The sequence below is a fragment of the Spodoptera frugiperda genome, chromosome 10 (genome assembly GCF_023101765.2).
Source record: "Spodoptera frugiperda isolate SF20-4 chromosome 10, AGI-APGP_CSIRO_Sfru_2.0, whole genome shotgun sequence".
Taxonomy (NCBI): Eukaryota; Metazoa; Arthropoda; class Insecta; order Lepidoptera; family Noctuidae; genus Spodoptera; species Spodoptera frugiperda.
This window is the reverse complement of record NC_064221.1, coordinates 2147982-2166435: the sequence shown is the minus strand read 5'-3', so window position 1 is coordinate 2166435 and position 18454 is coordinate 2147982. Positions and strand designations below refer to the sequence as shown.

Below are 18454 nucleotides of genomic sequence, written 5' to 3'. Positions count from 1 at the left end.
TTGCCAATATAATACTGGGCACGATTCTAGACTCCGTGCTGCTACTGAGAAATTTTCGAAACTTTATAGCTTTATAAATATAGGATTACATTCACTAGGTGCTTCTTTTCTATCCTCCTCTGTTAGACAAAATTTTATCCATAACCATTGAGCACTAGCTTTAATACCAGACAACAGCGACCTCTGATAAACATGATCTGCAAACTGCCTTCCCAGCACGTAGATTATGGCAAACCGTCTTATGTAGGTAAAGCTATTGTGCAGTAGTGGACAATCCATCATAAATAGTGTTAATTCTAAATTATGTGAAATAAAAATGGACGTTCCTCAAGGTTCTACATTGGGACCCTTCTTATTCCTAAAATGTTGACGTACAAAATATAAGTTCATTCACGCAATAGCTTCAGTCTTCAGGTCCTTATTAGTTCGCTTTAAGGTTTTTTTCTTTATGAGAAAAATAACTAAATACTAAGGATCACATGACTCTAATGTGTTCATTATAAGGGTTATTATGCTTGGGTAGTAGACATGAAAGCACTTTGAGGAAGATCAAACTCAGCTGCTTTTGCAATAAATTTAATTTTACTGATCAACAAGAATACTTATTTCAAAGATATACTATAAAGCTGAAGAGTTTGTTTATTTTGTTTGAATACTCTAATCTCGGGAACTATTTTACTATAAAGTTTTTCAAATTGTGTGGGCTTAAATATGAATTCGCCAAACTGTTATATTTGATGTCGAGAGGCGCTCATTACGCAATTTTTTATATTACAAAAAACAATTATTTACAATGCAATCCACAATACATTAACCATATCATACCTTAATCCAAGTTATAATTAAATCGAATCAGTGCTGTCTAAATTAAAACAAGCTACTACCTCGTTGGTCGAGTGGTCGCAAGTGCGACTGCCAGGCAAGGGGTCTCGGGTTCGATTCCCGTGTCGGGTAAAGTACAGCTGGGCTTTATCGGTTATTCGAAAATGTTTCAGTAGTAGCTTATAACACAAATGGTGAAAAGTGGGTGTACAATTGTACATTGTACAGCGGCATTACGTGCCGTAATGTGCAGTTGTGCACCTCTGCCTACCCTTTCAGGAATAAAAGGCGTGACGTTGCATATATACTTAAATCCAAGTTATATTTAAATCGAATTAGTGCTGTCTGTATTAAAGGAAACGACTTGTAATAAAAATAAATAACAAAACAAAAATGAAACGTAAAATATAAAAAGTCGACCCGATTCAATTTGCGGTACAAGCGAATATATTCGGGTACCACTTGGTAGCCTTGTAGGTTCTTAAGAAAGGTCATACGTAATCCGGTAATCGATCAACCGGTAAAAATATAAAACCGGGTGTGATGCATCATATCCCTGATTGAGAGTATAAAAGAAGGGATCATGGTTATATCACGATGAAAATGATTATACAATCTTTAATTTAACAATGTTTGTGTGTGTGTGTCTCTGAAATGGAATCTTGCAACTATATTTTGAAGCTGATATCTTAACCCGACTTTACGTTACGTCATTCACACTTCATACAAATTCGCCTATCGTCATTTGCAAAAACAATACATTTAATGTAATTTATAGGCTATAATAAATGATTGATATCAATAAGAAATGGGCAAGTTATTAATTAAAAAAATCCGTAGCAGCAAGCAGATAGCATAATATAAAATAACTTGGTTTTACATAGTCTTTGTACGAACGACCAAGTTATATTTGCGTTTTTTGAAAATGTATTATTTCTTAAAAACTAATAATGATACCTCATTCAAACCAATTTTCGTTGAAACATTTCTATTGAAATCTATAGCATATATTTTATTTCGTTTTCTCACTCTCTTATTTTAAAAGTTAGAGGGGGGGACAATAATTTTTCCATTTTGCAAGCGTCTATTTTTCAAACAATTGATTTTGACGAAAAATGGTTTTAGGAACCTTAATCCCTATTTTAAAGGCTTATTCAGAGACACCCATCACGGATAGCGCCCCCCTATAATTTTTTAGTTTATACATTTTTATTGAAATTCGAATAGCTGTTACCAGAATACATCACCTACAAAGTTTCAACAATGTAGTCCTAACAGTTTCGGAAATAAATGGCTGTGACATACGGACGGGCGGTCAGACAGAAATGACGAATCTATAAGGGTTCCGTTAATTGCCATTTGGTTACGGAACCCTAAAAAGTGATAAAAATCGCCTTGATCTTGGATAATCTCAAAGTCAGACGTCCATCGTCGTCCACAGTCGTCCAAACAGTTTTCTATGTTTGTAAGCAATAAGCAAAATATATATTTCATTTGTAGGCCGCCTATTGTTTGTGCAGGTTGCATGTATTTGTCAAATGACGCAACTTGGACTGTTACCCTTAGTTTAGCTTAGCTCACATATGTGAGCCATACCATCATAGCCATCTTTTCTTGAAAGTTTGTAGATTGTATCGGTTCGGAAATACCGCCGACGATAGGTGAGAAAGCACAGAACTTGGGGCCTGCCAACCATTTGCATGATGGGGATGGAAGTGCTGTCGTATAGGTCGATTGCGAAAAGACGCGGCAGGTAACAGACTAAACAATTTCTCAGAGCACTCCCTGTGGTATAAGCGATAGAGAATGCACAGCGAAGCTACATATCTGTGCATTGCCAAATTTTCCAGTTGGTTTGAAATATCCCGACACTCAATAATCCGAATCGCACGCCGCTGAACACGGTCCAGATAAAGAAGCTGGTACTGACTAAAAGCCAGAAACACAAAACAAACAAAGCTACAAACATTTTCCAGCTACCTGTTTCATAGTGTTGATTCTGGTGCACAGGTCGAAACGATGCACACAGATTTTTGCAAGGCTTTTGACAAGGTGGACCCTTAGACGCTACGAAGTAAAATCTCCTTTAATGGAATTCAAGGAAATATATTGCGTTGATTCGCCTCGTGTATAAGAAATCGCTTTCAAAGCGTTGTCATCAACCAATACAGCTCAAATACTACCGAAGTGACGTCTGGTGCTTCGCAAGGGTCTATCCTTGGACCTCTACTATTTAATATTTTTGTCAATGACATAGGGAATTACTTTCATCATACCAAATTCCTCTTGTGCGCTGTTGATCTTTAAAACTACAAAAGTATTAATACTGTAGAAGACTGCACTCATTTCCAATAGGATTTGGATGAACTGAGTTATTACTGTCTTAGTTACAATGTTAAATTAAGTTTACCTAAATGCCTAAATGAATTAAGTTTACATAAACCTAAGAATTGCCAAAAACAAGAACATCTTTAGCTTCACTTATACCCTATGACATACACCTCTTACTCGACTACCCTCGATCCGGTCTTGTGTAATAGTTAAGTCCAAACTTTGCCTAGACTTTTGCATCGGCAAAATAATAAACAAAGCATACCAAATGTATGAATTCATCATGTGCTTTATTTACCCTAAGCTTTAAAAGAGCGTTTCTTATGGTATGAGCCGGTAATTGAGCAGACGGATCACGTGATGGTAAGCAATCGCCGCTGCCTATAGTTACCGGCCTTCTCCTCCTCCTTGCGTCGTTTATCCTCAATGCTGAGGGTCGTGACCCCGACGAATAACTCTCTGGTTCACTATATTTCGCCATGCTGTTCTATCTTCGGCGATGTGGATGGCGTCGCAGACTGTGGTCTCCAGTGTGGCACGGATTTGGTCCGACCAACGTATCGGACTCCTGCCCCTTGGTCTTTTTCCATCTACCTTTCCTGTGATCAGCAACTTTTCCAGGTTATCACCTCTCTTCCTGGCAATGTGACCAAAGAAGTCAAAACAATCTTCTTTGGCAGATGGTGGTGAGCGTCATGGGTGATTGGAGTTCGGCTAGTATAGACTCGTTGGTCCGACGCTCTGTCCAGTGAATACCGAGCATTTTCCTCCAACACCACATTTCAAAGGCATCAATCCGGCAACGATCAGCCCTTTTGAGGGTCCAGGTCTCAGCGCCATACAGGAAGATGGAGAATATGAGGGAGGTGACGAGCTTTCTTTTGGTCTTGCGAGATATGTTCCTGTCGGCCCATACGCGGTTCAGCTGTGACATAGCACTCTTTGCCATCCCAATGCGTCTTCTAATGTCCTGTTCACATGACCCATTGTTGGTTATGGTCGAGCCTAGGGAGACGAACTCGTTCACTGTATCCAGGTTTAGTGTGCCAGACATAGAAAGAGATTTGCTACGGTCCACAATCATGACCTTAGTTTTAGCCCTGTTTATATGGAGCCCCAACTCCACGCTGACCTGCTCCAGCCTCGCCAGCAACACTGACATCTCCTCCTCACTAGCTGCAAAAAGGGTGGTGTCGTCAGCATAGCGCAAGTTAGATATTTTTGATCCGCCAATAGTAATTCCACCCTCCCAGTCTTCGCAGACACGCCTCATGATGTACTCGCCATATATGTTGAATAGTATGGGAGACAATACGCAACCTTGTCTGACTCCCTTTTTAAAATTGAAGGGCTTTGAGAGGATGTCATTAATCTTTACCTTGCCTTGGTTGTTATGGTAAAGTGATTGGAGAAGAGCAGTGAGATGTAGCGGTACTCCCAGATCCGACAAAACCCTCCACAAGCTCTGCCAGTCGACACAATCAAAAGCCTTGCTGTAGTCAACGAAGCACATAATGAAAGAGGTGTTGAATTCATACGACTTCTCAATGATTTGTCTTACATTAAGGATCTGTTCTCGTGTGCCCCTTCCTTTGACAAAACCTGCTTGGACTTGTGGGATCTGCCAGTCAGCCGGAAAACCGGCCTTCTAGTAGTTGAGAATTTAAGGGATCTATGTTTCAAAAACGGTGCTCACATAATGTAGGTAAGGTTAGAAAAACATTAAGAGGGATATACTTAACATCAATCCCTGTGATGCACCAATTGTCTCAAATTGGAAATATGCCTCTCTGGGACCACAATAACTAAAACAACCACGTGAAACCACAGAAACTTTTATTGAGACAAAAACACAAACAAAACAAAAACTTAATATATTAGTATTTATGCATGCGAAGGTCGTTATAATTTTTCATGTCCAACGTTGGCTGCTTCCTCGTCCACCACCAGCCCACCAGGTGTTCCAAGCTGTGTGAAAAGGAAAAATCATTCAATTAGAAAAGTTTATCCGGTTGAAAATGGATTGAAATATTAACATTAGATAAACTATTTATACATATTATATACATACCATGTAGTCTGATTATTACCAGTTGAGTGCGTAACGTTCCATTTCTCTGTCTTTCACCTGTTCGTCCATAGGATCTACCCACTTTTGTATCCATGGGTTCCTTTTAAATCGATTATGATCCTTGTTATTAGCACCCCGTGTTGCATCATGGTGATCAATATCCTTCAAATATATAACGATTGTATCGACATTTCCACTGTCAGCAACATGATGAGACACAGGCTTAGAATCAGGCGCGACGTGTTTCGCAAATACTGCGCCCAGCACCACACACAGATAGAAAACGGATAGAAACTTGATTGTGGCCGACATTTTGTTGCGATTATTGCACAACGACGAGTTAAACAGTCCGATCACATTGATCGCTTTTATACCACCGTGGTAGTAATGAATAATGTGCGGGGGTTGCAATGCCATGTTGAAATAACTGTTTTATCAATACATTAATTATAAATTATTACTGCTATAAAGGTGGCTTGAATCACTACATAGTATAAAACAAAGTCGCTTTTTCTGTCATGTTGTATGTCCCTATGAACGCTTAAATCTTTAAAACTACGCAATGGATTTTGATGCGGTTTTTTTAATAGATAGAGTAACTCATGGGGAAGGTTTTTATGTATAATACAGGTATAATATATCACCATTGCACCCGTGCGAAGCTGGGGCGGGTCGCTAGTGTAATAATAAATTATAATCACATGTCCATCAATCCAAGGCAATTATATTATTATTCTTGACATAAATACATAATAATGTAAGCCTACTTTTTTTCTTCCATACCCATGCATAAAGAGCTATCAGACGACCCGGAGCTGCGGACTACCTAGCGGGGTACCAGGGCTCCGGCTCTAAGAGCAGAAGTAGGAACGGGTCGATTTGTAACCAGCAAGAATTTGAAACTCCCAACCGCCTTACCCTAGGCGGGAGAAGTCATTGGATGATTTTCCACCCTTAAAAAAAAGCTTTGCTAAAAAAAAAGAATTAGTTTATTAAGGAGCGAAAAAATTGTCTTTCATAGGGTAGATACCTTGAAAAGATAGAAGGCTTTTATCACAATCAATAAATTATTATTATTTATTACCTACTCTACTAGTGACCTTAAAACTGTCTACGAACCTAATTGCAACTACTGTATATAAGCGATCACTATGATGGGACTCCATATTAACTATCCGCATCGTCGATGTGAAACAATCTCAACAAAATGTCGGCTACAATCAAGTTTCTATCCGTTTTCTATCTGTGTGTGGTGCTGGGCGCAGTATTTGCGAATCACAATGCAGTCGATTCTAACACAATGACTTATCGAGTTGCTGACGTTGCAAATATCGAGAAAATAGTTATACATTTGTTGAGTTCTGATAACAAGATGATGGGGCAAGCTGGTAATAATGTACACGGCAACAATGGTCAGCACAATAAGCGTGTCAAAAGGGAACTGGCAAAGGATATAGAAAACGACACGACATAGTAAGTATTCTTTATACATTCTTTAACTAGAGCTCAACCGTAGTTGTAACTTAAACCTAATATTTTTTTTCAGCTTAGCACGCTTCCTCTAATGTTCAAACACATGCTGGGATCAATGACGACAGACAAGTAAGTATAGAAACAATGCTAGAACCGTAAAACGGGGTGAATAGAAACAAATCGGGGGTGAATAGGAACAACATTTTGTTGTGTTTTCACGTAATTTAGAACTATTTACACCATTTTAATATTTTTATTAATTCATTATTAAAACCAAAAATGCTCTATTAAAACCAAAAATATGAAAACAAACTAATAATCCTAATAAAAAATTGTTTCTATTCCACCCCTGAGTTTCTATTCACCACATTTAACCGAATATAATACACTACCTCTGTGCTGTGCAGTAGAAAGGTAGTGTTTGACAACATATCACACAAACACACAGATCACAAAACAAGATCCTCAAACTCATCATAACCCTGTACCTTCTGAAAGGAGAGGGAAGGACTTGGTTTGCATAGAGCCTCAAACCAGACATGCATTCGCTAAGAGTTTTTACGTGTTCTTAGGACCTTTTGTAGACAATAGGCTCAATAAGGTTCTTAGTTTCTATAATATTTTAGTCAGTATAACGGCGTGCCGAATAAATATGGTAGGATCCTAGATCTGGTGCTTTTCCATGAAGTGGTAACTGTAACCGAATGTTCTTGTCCGTTGGTGTCCATTGATGCTTATCACCCAGCATTATTAATTAATCTGGATTTGTTCGTGACGATACCTCTCGAGTCTGCGCCTCGTACTCAATTTTTATTTGATAAAGGTGATTACGATTCAATTAACAAAGACATTAGCGCGACTGATTGGGAAACTGAGTTTTCATCGCGATCAATCGATGATTCAGTGAACTTTTTTAACAATTTTATTCTCGACTTACAAACCAAATATATTCCACAGAAACTGTTTCGAAATAAACAATATCCTACTTGGTATAGTTTATCATTAATTAGAACAATTAAAGAAAAATATAAATATTTTAAAAAATTTAAAACATACGGTAACAAGTCTGATGAATACACATTTAAGCTTCTTCGTGAGAGAGTAAAAGATATGGAATCTCAATGTTATCGTAGCTATTTGGATTTGACTGAATTATCTATAAAAAATAACCCGAAATATTTTTGGACTTTTGTAAAGAAACGTTATAGTTCAAATGCAATGCCAAGTACCTTGAACTATAATAGTGATACGTTTCAAACTGGGGAATCTATTTGCCAAGCTTTTTCCGATTATTTCCACTCCACATTTTTAAATCCTAGCATATGTCATCATCCAAACTCTTCTCCTATTATTTTTACTGAATCATCGAATTCTTCCTCTGATATCTCAAGTATCAATGTTAATACTGATGAAATTATTAATTTGCTACGAACATTAGACACATCTAAAGCGCCAGGTCCTGATAATATCTCATCCAAACTTCTTGTGCGATGTGCGCCTTCGATAGTTCAACCTATTTCAATTTTATTTAAAAAATCATTATCGACTGGTGTAGTTCCGCAAGTATGGAAATCCGCGTTTATAACGCCTGTTCTCAAAAAAGGAGTAAAAACAGACATTGTTAATTACAGGCCGATATCTAAACTGTGTATTATAGCTAAGGTTTTTGAAAGATTAATATATAATCAGGTTTATAATGCTCTAAAAAACTCTTTTAGTTCAGTCCAACATGGCTTTTTGAAAGGAAGGTCTACTGTCACAAACCTTATTCTTCTCAATGACTTTATCACAGCCGCCATGGATAACGGTGAGCAGGTCGATGTCGTTTATACAGACTATAGCAAGGCATTTGACCGTATTGATCATAATATTCTAAATGCAAAGTTAAATAGTATGGGAATACGCGGAGATCTACTGAGATGGTTTACCTCTTACCTTGAGAACAGGTCCCAAGCAGTGGTACTCAACAATTACATTTCTAGCTGGGTTCCTGTTCCTAGTGGTGTGCCGCAGGGTTCGTTGCTCGGTCCTTTGCTCTTTGTTATCTATGTTAACGACATCGACTCTTGCTTGACCTCATCCAAACTACTGTGTTTCGCTGACGATATGAAAATATATGCCACAATATCTTCGCGAATGGACGTAATAGCACTCCAAGACGACCTGCGCCGACTTGAGGACTACTGTCAACGAAGTAAACTTGATCTCAATCCCGCAAAATGTTCGGTTATCACGTATTCTCGAAAGCGTTCAAATATTGCCTCATCATATACCCTAGGAAATCAAGTTTTACCCAGATTAGACTCCATCCGTGATCTGGGAGTTTACCATGATTCTAAGCTCACTTTTGAAACGCATGTTGACGCAATAGTAGCTAAGGCGTCCAGATCACTGGGTTTTATAATGAGGTTATCCAAGTGCTTCTCTCAAGCCAAAACCTTAAAAATTCTATACTGTACTTTTGTAAGAAGCCACTTGGAGTACGCGTCTGAAATATGGAACCCATGCTATCATAAATATATCAACCGCATAGAGAGTATTCAAAAGAGATTTATTAAATACCTATGTTACCATCAAAAAATACCGTATCAGTCTGAAAATTACCTAAACCTCTGTAAAAAGTATCATATATTACCCCTGGTTACTCGCCGCGAGATCTCGGACTGTGCTTGTTTATTAAAAATTTTCAACAATAATATAAACTGCCCCGAAATTTTGTCCAAATTTTATTTTAACACCCCTAAAAAGTCAAAACGTTTTTATCAGCCTTTGCGTGTGCCATTATCCTCAACAAATTATCGACAGAATTCGTACATTGTGCGTGCAAGCAGAAACTTGAATGAGCTTTGTAAACAGTGCGACATAGATCCATTCCTGAGTAGTGTGCCCTCTGTTAGGAGGTGCTTGAGCCGACACTTTTTCATTTGATCAGTTTTATGCAACAGTGTTATCGATGTACAATTTAAACACTATAGTGTATCTGTTTTTTCTATCTATGTGTTTTCTTTTTTACAACTGCATAAGTACCTAGTGTCCATATGATTTTTAATTTTATTACTCTGTATTTTAAAAGTGAGGACTTGTTATTGGCTGACAGTCCAACTTTCTGTTCATAATATGTTTTTTTTTTTAGCTGTAAGTCTTCCATGTTCCTTATTATTAAAAAAAAAAAAAAAAAAAAATATGTACTTATAATAAATCTATAGACAGGTCTCATCCGTCGTTGTACCGTATTTCAATCAAATAGGGTACAGTCGTTTAGAATATAGAGTCCCGGGATTTTAACGCATAGTTCACGTGAGATGTCTGGGATGAAAACTATCAAACGTCGTTTCCCAGATTTCAAACTATTGTTGTACCGATTTTCATTAAAATAGATCACGTTGTTTAAAAGATAGTCAGTCCTGGAATTTCATGAGTCCCCGTTCCTGTGACATTTCTGGGATGAAAACTATTATTATATATTTTTACCAAGTCATAGAAATGCATGCCAAATGACTGCCTCGTTGGTCGAGTGGTCGCAAGTGCGACTGCCGGACAAGGGGTCCCGGGTCGGGCAAAATATTACTGGCCTTTTTTTTGGATTTTCAACAATTTCTCAGTAGTAGCACGGAGTCTAAAAATGTGCCCGGTATATGGCAATAGGCTCACCACCTATTACATGGAACTTACAACATAGATTGTGAAAAGTGGGTGTACATTGTGCAGTGACATCATGTGCACCTTCGGGGATTAAAGGCGTGACGATATGTATGTATGTATTTGGGCTGTGCGTTGATAGATATATTATGTCTGTCAGTCAGTCAATAACCTTTGAGTTAAATATTAAGTTTAAACTTCAATATCTAACTTAATTTTTTTCCTGATGATATTTTTTCCTTTTCACACAGCTTGGAACACCTGTTGGGCTGGTGGTGGACGAGGAAGCAGCCAACGTTGGACATCAAACAATTATAACGACCTTCGCATGCATAAATACTAATATATTAAGCTTTTGTTTTGTTTGTGTTTTTGTCTCAATAAAAGTTTGTGTGGTTTCACGTGGTTGTTTTAATTATTGTGGCCCCAGAAAGGCATATTTTGAGCTCGCCGTCATTACAGCGATGATGCATATTTAGTTTGACCGTAGACCGCTACAAACGCGCGTCGACGGCGCGTTGATAAAACGTGGTGTGCATAGGCCCTAAAAGTTACCCTTACAGACATAAGTAGCCCGCCTCATCTATACCTAATGCGCTCTAAGAAGGTGCGGCTGACAGATTCAGTAACGTTTCGTATCACTCTTGAAAGTTGTTGCGATTTAAAAATTATGCCTTAATATTTTAGCTGTATCACATTCGTATTATGTTAAATCATTCGGATGCGTAGTTAATTAAATTAAAACCAACCGGAATGTTCTAGTATTCAATTAAAATCTAATGAAATGAAAAATAAAGTAAAGTGTTATGCGTATAACGTAAAGCCATAGTCGTGTTTAGTGATGGGATGTACGGCTACGATGGATAGGTAGTCGATGTTTTTTTAGAATAAAAAACGAAAATCGTGCGTCGTTCAATTATCATTCTTAAAAAACCTTTAATTATGTGGGTAAATCCACTGTAGACGCGGCTCTCTCTGCCCAAACCACAGTGACATTATCTAAGCAGAAATATGTAGTAGGCATTTTCTAGACATTTCCGGCGCCATTGATAATGCGTGGTGGTACTTAATCTAACATATACAAACTACTATATCCTTGTTTTCTTCACGGTTCTGTAAAACTGTAACTCTGAAACACCTCAGGGCTCGGTCATAAAATATTTATTTTGACAAGTATATACACGTAGTTAGACTGCACAACTAAATAACACACACATTTAATAAAAAAATTCAAGAGAATTCAATGTATGCTGCGAGTATCGATAACGATAAAAAAAGATTTTTCTAATGTCCATCCCTAAAGAGAGACGTCAACGTCATACTGGCATCTGTCAGCCGCACCTTCTTAGAGCGCATTAGGTATAGTTATTTAAGAGATTGACGTGTCAAAGAGTTACATTGTAACCTATTTGCAAAAATAAATATCATTTATCATTTTAAAGCGTGTGCGGGTATTTATTCAGTGTAGGTGAGGTCACATTGAATAAAATTGCAAATGAAGATGCTTTTGAAATTGCCCTTTTCTTTTTACACATTGTCAGTGTGATTATTACTTTTTATGAGATTTTTTAAAATAATTTTACGTTTGTCTTTTTTATGCTTAATGGGCCGACGTTTGGTCGCTATATCGCCTGATGGTAAGTGATGATGCGGCTTACGATGGAGCACGTCTGCCCATAAGCAACCTATTCACTCGGGCTTTGAAGACACCCAGGTTGTACCCATCAGGAAACACAGACTCCGGCAAGGAGTTCCACTCCCTAGCAGTTCGCACAAGGAAGCTTGAAGCGAAGCGCTTCATGCGTGTGGGTGGGATATCCACCATGAAACGGTGACGCCTCGCCGATTGTCTTGTGGTTCGATGATGGAAAGGACTAGGAGGAATCAAGTTATGCAATTCCCCCGCACACTCTCCGAAATGTATCCGGTAAGTCTCAGCAGTTGTTTCGTTCTCATTTATGTCCTTAAATAAATCCAGTTTTCTATTGACCAAATTAGTAACACAAAACTATTTTAAAACGAATGATATTTCTGCCATCATTAGTATTCATAAATGTTTATTGATGTATTGGCAACTGTTGGAAACTAAAACAACTTAAATCAAACCAGTATTTTTTTATTTATGTTTTTGTAGTCAATTCGGGATTTTTTGACCAAAACCAAAAATTTCGAATATCTCAGAAACTAGCCACTTTCAAACCAGAGACTTCAGGACAAATTTTGTAGGAAATAATTGTATTTAATAATTGTATGTATACGTCGATTTCAAAGTCACCCTGTATTGATGAGTCGTTGCCCTACTCTAGGATTGTCTCCTGTAGTGGGTGCGTTAACATGCACATAATTATTAACCAGTGAGGCTGAAATGACGGTGGACGATCAACATAGAGATTGCCCAAGATCAAGTCGATATTTTCCACTTTTTATTTATAAGTTACCTATTTCTTATTGATATAAATAGTTATATTAAAGCCAATAGCTTTTATTACAGCTCATAAATTATATTGAATGTCTTGATTTTATTGTAATTTTTATTGATTTTTAGATTATTAAGTTTGAAATAAATGTATTTGTGTAAATATGTCATTGCTACCACGGTGGTATAAAAGCGATCAATGTGATCTGACTCTATTCTGACAACAAAATGTCGGCCACAATCAAGTTTCTATCCGTTTTCTATCTGTGTGTGGTGCTGGGCGCAGTATTTGCGAAACACGTCGCGCCTGATTCTAAGCCCGTGTCTCATCATGTTGCTGACAGTGGTGCCAAAACAATCGTTATATATTTGGAAGATTTTGCAACATTGGGTGCTAATAACAACAATCATAATCGATTTAAAAGAACACCACGGGAAAATGAATTGGAAGAAATGGCAGAATTGGACAAACTGAGAGACTTATATCGTCCCTTGTCAACTTATAATTTTGGCTTATAATTTTCATGACGATTTTGGCATAATTTTTTTAGGCATACATTTTGTGTTGGCATAGTCATCTTAAAGACTAATTTGTTTTCGCATAAATTTAATTCGCATAACGTTAGAAGGCCTAATGACTTTGTGTAGGAAATGGTGTTGGTGCCCCATACATAATTATTTCGGATCAAATCAATTTGCTATAGTTTCTGTAACAATTAAATATTAATGTCGGTTAAAAATTGTATATAATGTGCAACAAAAGTTAGTGACAGAACCGAATTGCTGCAAAACCGACTTCACTTTGTCTTGTTTGTCCTACCCCTAGAGTGTAATTTAGAATCGCGTAGGCGCGTAGGGGCGAGGAGCAGTCGGACAGTCGAAGCTGCGGTGGTGAGCAAAAGTCGTCTATGACGATCAGCTGCGTGGGTCCGCCGGAGACCCGCAGCACCGGAGCTGTGACAGAAACCCTACACACTACATGCTCACTTACTGTATTATGCGTAAATAAATTTATGCTTGACATTGTTATGCTTTAGAATATTATGCTTAATCATTATTACGATTAGAAAAAATATACATTACCTAACAAAATTATGCTATATTAAGTCTTAAAGTTTAATGTAAATGGATAGGGAATCTTATTATGAAATGTTAAAATGATAACGACAAGCAAATAATACATCATAATTATTATAAAAAGAAATTAACTTTATTTTTGTCTAAATAAAAGTTTCTGTGGTTTCACCTGGTTCTTTTAATTATTGTAGTCCCAGAGAGGCTTATTTTGCAGATCATGTTAGATCTCACTTTTTTAGGCATACCGACAAAGGGTGATACTTCATAAAAAAAATAACACAATAAGTTAACGACGGCATTATCCTGAACCATAACATTTCTGCTAATTGAAACTCAAAATTTGGTTTCAATAAATTAAGCTGTGACACGGCTCTCAACCAATCCAATAAAAATATAATGATAAGTTACCACGATGCTTAACAACGTGGGATAATAAAGATTTGTTACATATCAATGTTAAAGTTTTTTGAAGAAACACCCCAGACTTTCTACATGTTTTTTAAGGTGGAGTCAACATACATACATACATATCGTCACGCCTTTAATCCCCGAAGGAGTAGGCAGAGGTGCACAATGTACACCCACTTTTCACAATTTATGTTGTAAGTCCCATGTAATAGGTGGTGAGCCTATTGCCATATACCGGGCACATTTCCAGACTCCGTGCTACCACTGAGAAAATTTCGAAAATCCGAAAAAAGCCCAGTAATACTTTGCCCGACCCGGGAATCGAACCCGAGACCCCTTGCCCGGCAGTCGCACTTGCAACCACTCGGCCAACGAGGCAGGCCAAGGTGGAGTCAACTATGTCAGTATTATTTTTATTACATTGAGTTAAAATTGTAAGCTTAATACGCTATGTCCTGTAGTTAGACAGACTTTGATGTAAGTTATTTGATTTGTTAAAATTGTTTAATTACAGTTTGGCGAGTCTAGATTTAAGGCCACAATTTATGTTAAAACTTTGAATAAAAAAAAAAGAGTAGTCTGTGGGTTATTTATACTCAGAGAACGTACTGTGCCTTGCGCGTTCAATATAAGAATGGGTTCAGGATGTTGCTGTGGCCCTCTGTAGTGCGTGTACAATGCTTGCGAGGGGTCGCGTTGATGGTTTTCAGGTCATCATTCGCAAGAAGACCGCCTCCTTATTGCGCAGAGTGCGGGGCGGCACTTATAGCATATCCAGTAATAATACAAGCTTTAATACAGTTCTAGTTGGATGGTATGAATAGTTTCTTTTTTATGAGACATGAGTAATCGTGCAGACGTATTACCTGATGGTAAGCAGTCGCCGCCGCCCATGGACACTTGAAACACCAGAGGCTTTACAAGTGCGTTACCGACTTTTTGGGAGTTAGGAATTTAAGGGTTGTTGTTCGGAAATGGGGATGAGGAAGATTGGGAAGGGGGGAATTGGGCCTCCGGTAACCTCACTCACACAACGAAATACAACGCAAGCGTTGTTTCACGTCGGTTTTCTGTGAGGCCGTGGTATCACTCCGGTCGAGCCGGCCCATACGTGCCGAAGCATGGCTCTCCCACACTTAAACTCCCACACTTAATTGTATAACTGGGCCTGCATATTAGCAACATAATATTTTCTTATTTCTTAGGGCAAGGGTCGGCAGTCGCACTTGCAACCACTCGGCCTACGAGGCAGTCAAAGTATAGATGACTGAATGGGAATAAAACGAACAAAGAAATAATGAATAGAGTGTGTGAAGAATGACATGAACGAACGATTTGTGCTCAGACGATATTTGATAGGGGGGAACGAATAAAAAGATATTATGTATTATATATTATGTACACAGGAAAAACCAGAATAAAACGTGTATATACGAAAGTAAACTTTATTTATTTTCCATAATACATACTACTTACAAAATACAAAATAAAATAATATTTAAAAATATAAAAATAGGAGCCGACCAGTAGCGAGAGCATGGTCCAAGCTACCGGTGGTTAGGGCTCCAGAGACAGAACCTCACAATACGTGCCGTTTCAAGGAGTACTGCCTTCTGCATCAGGCCCTTAATCCATCCGCCCAACGCCAAGATAGATGTCGAGGCTTTTTGGGATCAATCCATTGGCCGACACGACTATCGGCACAATGATAGCCGAATCCACATTCCACATATCGACAACCTCGCGAGCCAAATCAAGATTTAATACTATTTTATGTTCATTTATTTATTTCTTATACTTGATTATTATATTTTTAAATATTAAATTAAAAAGAAAAAAAAAAGAAAAAAAGCCTCTATCTTTTCAAGGTGTCTACCCTATGAAAGACAATTTTACGCACCTTAATAAAGTAATTCTTTTTTTAGCACAGTTTTTTTAAGGGCAGGAAATCATTCAATGACTTCTCCCGCCTAGGGTAAGGCGGTTGGGAGTTTCAAATTCTTGCTGAAACTCCCAACCGCCTTACCCTAAGCTAGCGGGGTACCGGGGCTCCCTTGCCGGAGCCCCGGTACCCCGCTAGGTAGTCCGCAGCTCCGGGTCGTCTGATAGCTCTTTATGCATGGGTATGGAAGAAAAAAGTAGGCTTACATTATTATGTATGTATGTCAAGAATAGTAATAAAAGAAATGCCTTGAACACAAAGATGTGATTGTGATCTATATTAAAGCCACCAGATTTTATTACAAGACATTTAATGTCTTGTTTTACAATTATTTTTATATGTCATTGCAACCCGCGCGCATTGTTCATTGCTACCACGGTGGTATAAAAGCGATCAATGTGATCGGACTTTATACATTACTGTTTAACTCGTCGTTGTGCAATAATCTCAACAAAATGTCGGCCACAATCAAGTTTCTATCCGTTTTCTATCTGTGTGTGGTGCTGGGCGCAGTATTTGCGAAACACGTCGCGCCTGATTCTAAGCCCGTGTCTCATCATGTTGCTGACACTGGAAATGTCGATACAATCGTTATATATTTGAAGGATATTGATCACCATGATGCAACACGGGGTGCTAATAACAAGGATCATAAGCGATTTAAAAGGACTCCATGGTCGCCCGCCTTCGGCGATGAAGGCGAAGCAGCGGAACGTTATTGGTGGTTGAACCAGATGAACTAAAATGTATAAGTAGTTTATGTCATGTTAATATATAAATTTTTCGCATAAACTTTTCTAATTGAATAATTTTTCCTTTTTACACAGCTTGGAACACCTGTTGGGCTGGTGGTGGACGAGGAAGCAGCCAACGTTGGACATCAAACAATTATAACGACCTTCGCATGCATAAATACTAATATATTAAGCTTTTGTTTTGTTTGTGTTTTTGTCTCAATAAAGGATTGATGTTAAGTTTATCCCTTTTAATTTTTTTCCAACCGTACCTTTTTTTTGAGGGTAGAAAATCATCCAATTACTTCTCCCGCCTTGGGCAAAGCGAGAGGGAGTGTCAGACTCCTAATGACTAAAAACCACCCCGTTCCCGACTCGACCTTTCGCGTCCGGCATTGGTACAAGCTATGGTGCGGAGCAAGGAGGACTGGGATGCCGTCTCCTCCTTCTGTGAAACAGTCATGCTAGCTAAGAGGACGCACGGTACGTGAGGGAACGAACCTCCTCACGCCCCAGCCGTCACGAGAGACACTCCGGGCGTCGGGGATCGCGCGACGATCTCAATGCGCAATGACTACTTGATACTACAAATACTTGATTGAATACTAGAAATACTGTGAAAAGTATGCCAAAAGACAATTCAATTATATATTATAAAAGACAAATTCAAAAAAAGACAATGCAATGCATGAGCGTTGTTATGCAAAATAAAATTATAACTTAAAAATTCTGCTATACTTTGCCAAATGACGATTCTTACTGTAAATTTTCTGAGAGTTCGACTTTTTAATCATTGTGCGTATGAAATGTATGCCAAAAGACGATTCTGACAGTGAACTTTCTACATTATGATGTCATCATATTGTAGAAAGTTGCAAGTGCAACGCATAAGCGTTGTTATGCAAAATAAAATTATTTTCTATAGCAGAATTTTTAAGTTATAATTCTTTTCCCAATCCAGGATTGAGATTAGTCTAGTAAGAGGTGTATGCCATAGGATGTAAGTGAAGCCAAAAGTTTTTCTTGTTTTTGGGAATTCTCAAGTAATTGCATTTAGGTAAACTTAATTTAAGATCGTCGATCGAAGATCGAGAACTCAGTTTATATAAATACCATTGGAAAAGCGTGCAGTCTCCTACAGTTTTAATACTTTTGTAGTTTTAAAGATCATCAGCATACAAGAGGAATTTGGTATGTTGAAAGTAAATCCCTATGACATTGAAAAAATTATTAAATAGTAGAGGCCCAAGGATAGACCCTTGCAAAACACCAGACGTCACTTCGGTAGTATTTGAGCTGTTGTTGATGACAACGCTTTGGAAGCGATTTCTTATACACGAGGCGAACCAATGCAATACATTTCCTTGAATTTCATTAAAGGAGATTTTACTTCGTAGCGTCTAAGGGTCCACCTTTTCAAAAGCCTTGCAAATTAGTATTACAGGTCTTAATTTAAATGTTAAGTACATCTTAACTGCCTTTTTCTGGCGTTGCAAATTTGAGGGCTGACTTAATACAAACTTAATAGTAGTGTTAATTTC

The 18454-nt window shown here is 38.0% G+C and overlaps 1 protein-coding gene, 1 long non-coding RNA gene and 1 pseudogene across 4 annotated transcripts in view; 1 reads left to right on the top strand and 2 right to left on the bottom strand.

Annotated features, from left to right (window-relative positions):
• LOC118277442 (KH domain-containing, RNA-binding, signal transduction-associated protein 2) overlaps positions 1–18454 on the bottom strand; it is a 338249-nt gene that overhangs the window by 252493 nt on the left and 67302 nt on the right. The gene's annotated exons all lie outside the window — the stretch shown is intronic.
• On the bottom strand, positions 3547–5641 carry LOC126911138 (uncharacterized; annotated as a pseudogene).
• Positions 6381–17142, top strand: LOC118277448 (uncharacterized). 2 transcript variants are annotated; one of them, XR_007705667.1, is made up of 3 exons: positions 6381–6697; positions 6771–6826; positions 17007–17142. It is a non-coding gene; the product is annotated as an uncharacterized LOC118277448 (long non-coding RNA). The 2 variants fall into 2 exon arrangements; XR_004783765.2 differs by lacking the exon at positions 17007–17142 and adding an exon at positions 10588–10737.